Source organism: Cottoperca gobio, chromosome 24, assembly GCF_900634415.1.
Source record: "Cottoperca gobio chromosome 24, fCotGob3.1, whole genome shotgun sequence".
In the NCBI taxonomy this organism is placed as follows: domain Eukaryota; kingdom Metazoa; phylum Chordata; class Actinopteri; order Perciformes; family Bovichtidae; genus Cottoperca; species Cottoperca gobio.
Genome location: NC_041378.1, coordinates 18700660 through 18705553, shown reverse-complemented (window position 1 = coordinate 18705553; position 4894 = coordinate 18700660).

Sequence of the window (4894 nt, the reverse complement as noted above, 5' to 3'; positions counted from 1 at the left end):
ATGATTGAAATCAATGCAAAGTGATCAAAAACAGCATTTGTCCTCACGTTACGAGTGCCAAAAGGCGCACTGGCAACTGGTAGACTGGTTTCCTGTGGTTCTTCAACGGGAGGATTAGTGGAAATCTGTCAGATGTGAGTGTTTGATGTTAGTTCCGAGCATCAGTTGTCCCTTTCACAGGAATGCGCTGACGGTCCGCGGCTAAGTCCTCTGCATTCAGTGTGTTCTCATGTCCATGTCTCTGCGCGACACGCTTACTGTCCGCAGGTCTGGGAGGGAGCCGCTTATAGGACCGCTCTGTGATCTGCAGGACACGCTGATGACGGAACGTGGAAGAGAAGGGTGGGTGCAACCAGTCCCTGATAACTGACAAGTTACTGTGTTTGTAAACGTTTTCTTCCGGTCATTACTTTCAAAATAAACTCATTTATCAGACTTCATTTATCCCGTAGAAAAAAAAAAATATGTGCACATTATATATAGGGAAAGAGTAGGACAATATGATTATTTTTAAATATGAAAAAAACATATTGACAACATAATTCAGTCATATATTTTAAATGGAAGGAAGATTTTTGAAGGAAGATGTATCAGTTCACCCTTTAACATTTTAACTAGATTTTATATGTAGTTTTTAATAATGTGCATTTGAAAGAGGGACACTGTCTATATAAACATGAAAGTAAATACATGAAGTTAGATTGTGACTTTACTCATTATGCTTAATGTGTAGGTTTTAAGTGTCAAAGGATGCTGACTGTTGCCGGCATCAGACCAGGAACCTCCAGTTGCAGGATGGGCTTCCTCACTGCTACACCCTGATCCTCTAACATGCATTATTATTATTATTATTATTATTATTATTATTATTATTATTATTATTATTATTATTATTATTATTATTATTGCAGTATTAGCTGCTCTGCACTGGCTGGTCAGGCTCCAGCATATCTTAAAGATCTCATTGTACCTTATAAACCAACTAGAGCATTACGCTCCTAGACTGCAGGGTTACTTGTGGTTCCTAGAGTCTCTAAGAGTACAATGGGAGCCAGAGCCTTCAGCTATCAAGCTCCTCTCCAGTGGAACCAGCTTCCAGTTTGTGTTCGGGAGGCAGACACACTCTCCACATTTAAGAGTAGGCTAAAGACTTTCCTTTTTGATAAAGCTTATAGTTAGGGCTGGCTCAGGTTTGCCTTGGATCAGCCCCTAGTTATGCTGCTATATGCTTAGACTGCCGAGGGACACCTCCCTGTTATCCTCCTTCTCTTCCTCTCTCCTCCCTTTCTTCTTCTCCCTCTTTATTTGTATGCATTTATGTAAATGTATGTTACTAACTTATCATCCGGGGCATCATCCCCGGAGTGTCTGTCTCTCATGTGGCAGGTTGCCACTGATAAAGTTTACGTCAGGATCAGGAGTCGTGGCTGCGCCTGCTGCCCTGGTCCTGCTGGACACCGGGAAGCCTTATTGACATTTTCCTGAATTCATCAAAACTTTCTCTTTTTTCAACACAACATCATTTTCGTTTAGTTTTTGGATGCATCCATTGGAAACACACTTTTGCATTACAGCTGACAATTTTCTAAAGCATTTTTAGATTTTGAAGGAAAATGATTTCCTGCCTGTGAAACGTTCTTTGGTTTGAGTTGGTTTAATGAATGTGCAGCTCATACTGTATGCTGCTGACCTCTGTAATGAATTCAAACTTTTAATTGTAGTAAGGTGTGGTAGAATTCCATCCTCCCATCCTCTCATTCTCCCATACATTTATTCCAACCGATGCTAGCAGTGCTGCCATGCAAGGTGCCGGCCACCAGGAGCAATTTAGTTTAGTGTCTTGCTTCATAACACTTCGAGATGTGGAGCCATAGGGTTGATCCACCAAACCTGAGTTTAATGGATGACCGGCTCTACTTCCTGAGCCACAGTAGCTCTTGTGTGTGTTTCAATTATAATGTTGATGTTCTCTGTGGATTGGGGGACCTAAACGGCCTTATCATTATTGTAGGTGGCTGTTGTATTAGTAGCATTACACCACTTTTTCAGTGTAGTCCTAGCTATGGAAAATGTGGATGTCATTTAGCGCCTAAAATCTGTAATAAAAAGTTTTGTCCACTAATTTTGTTCTCTGCTTATCCCAAGAAGGTAAGAATATCATTGTGGGTGAATAACTGTGAGGCGTAGAAGAGAAGAATTCTGTGAAATACTTGCATCAAGATGAAACTATCAGAATAGGCAACACCAATTTATGATTTACAAGAGTCTCTACTATTTTGATTATTATTATTAATATTAATATTTTGATTATTTAAAAATACCATTTTCTCCACTGATCCCTACATATGTTTTTTAAATCTTCACCAAGCTATTCTATTTGGATATCTCAAAAAGTTGTTGTTCCCAATTGTTTTGATGTGATTGATAATATCACATAACAAACGTTTAACTTTAACTCTCAAATGCTTCATTCAATAGCAACCATACTGACATGCAGGTATGCACACTCAACCACTCTGTAAAGTGTGATCACATTTTATCTGTGGGTGGTGCTAGAGTAAAACATATTAATTGAAACAACATTAATTCTATGGTCATTACAGCCACTAGAGGTGGAAACCACAAACAACTGATTTAAATGATTCGATCTTTTCATGGGATTAGTTCACAAGAATAATATAGAAAAACACCAGATCTCTGTATTATATTCATTTAACAATGAATATAATAAAATATAAATATAAAAATGTACTAAAATTACATTAAGGTTCAAATATTTAATAATGTCCACATGGACTTTTATTTTCCTTTGTAAGTCCAGTTGTAGTGTCTTCAGTCGTTGTCTCTGTTGCTTCCTTATTCACACTGATAAAGTATTTGCTTATAAAGTCCAATATTTCCAGCACGTTCTTTTTTTCATCAGAAATACTTTACACTTTCCTTTGATATGCCCAGTCAGTGAATTATTAAAGGCATATATTTGAATTATAAATACACTAACTATAAGGAAACAGGCAAAACATGCACAATGCCCCAGGCTACATCTCTCCTCATCGCATATAATTTCCATGTAGTCTCTCCCTGTTTCCTCCTCTCTCTGCTTTCTCCTCCTTTGTGTTTACCTCCCCCTCCCTCCCCTCCACAGCACACATCCTCCCACCACCCGGCCCAGCCAATGTGATCTGAATGGAGGCTGATTCAGGGTGTCAGGCCCTGTCCTAAATGTAATAAATTACCATTGAGCCCAGGAATAGTGCATCTCTCCCGACACATCACCAGAGAAGGAGTCTGTGCACCACCATCCTTGACCTCCTCTTTTACCCCCCCACCCCACACACACGCACACGCACACGCACACGCACACACGCACACACACACACGCACACACACACACACCCACACACACACACACACACACACACATACACTAATTTCACATCTACACCCCCTTCCTCTCCTTCGTCAGCCAGCCCTGGTCTGGCTGACTCTGTCACCCGTCATCCTGTGCCCCAGTGAGAATCATTAGCATTGTCAGAACTGGCTGGGAAAGGAGGCCAGCAGAGACCTGGGTGGAGGTGGTGGTGGTGGTGTGTGTGTGTGTGTGTGTGTGTGTCTGTGAGAGAGAAAGAGTGTGCGGTAGCATGCAAGTATGCGTATTTGCATGAAGGTGCCGCGCGTGCCGAGTTTTATGTACAAATGTGTGTTTTCTTGCGTGGGTTGGTGTGTCGGTGAGGACTGTTGTGTGTGTGTGTATAAATGGTAGTCAGTCAATATTTACCCATCTACATTCATACACTGGTGGCAAAGGTATATCATAGGTAGGTGCCACCTGCTCATCAGGAGCGATAAACATGTATACACGCACACACACACATCGACATGTAGACAGCAGGGGCCGGAGATCGAACCATCGACATTCAGATCAGTGGATGACCGCTCTACCACCTAAACCACAGCCACACCGTGTGTGTCAGGTCTTGGCGTTGGCCTGTGTGTGAGCTGAGCTGTGCTGATGAAATGTACACGGGGTACATGGCTTATATCACTTGTACAGCAGCTGGTGGAGGTTTGTGGATCAGTATCACATTGCTGATAAATCAAACTGAATGTGGTCTTTGAAATGATATTTCCTTTTTATCACAACTTATTTTCTTATTGTTTTTGTCACAGTTCCTATCAGTTATGAGAACATTGTCCCCACCAGCACCCTGCCCATCCGAGCCCAGTATGCCTAGGAAATATTACTTATATTGGACAATTCTGCAGAGTATAATTTACGAAAAATGTTCACTGGACGTGTGGCAAAGTGTGTTGTAGAAAATCTGAAATTAATTAAATTGTGGGTGATGGATGGGCGTGTGCTCCGTCACAATGCAACTGTTATCTCTACGTTGTTTTTTAACAGCAACCTTTCCCTAACCCGAATCATACTGTAATTGCTAAGGATTAATATTGTCGAAAGAAATCATTTGTATTTGCAATATTGCCAAATTTAAATATTCTCTTTGGTATGTTGGTTTTCCATGGGTCTGTTTTGGATCAGGACCAAATTCACACGAATACACACCTGGAATGTCATTAATAATAATGTGTAAATTGTATACAACAGACAGTTTGGGTTATAATTTTCCTGTTTACTTGTTTTGTATCTCAAAAAAGTTGGTTTAACCTGTTGGTTCGTTTCTAACGTGTCTGATCAGCTGACTGCTCGTGTTTCTAACCTCAGACTTCGTTTGAGTGATCCCAGCTCATGAGATATCCCTCAGCACCCAGTCGATGAAGTAACTCCTGTTTCTGTTCCTAGGTGTTTTCTGATACAGGATGTGAACGTCCTCCTTGATCTCTCGCCGGTCCTCCACTTCTTCCCAGTGGTTGCTGTGAATGGCCTAAAAGT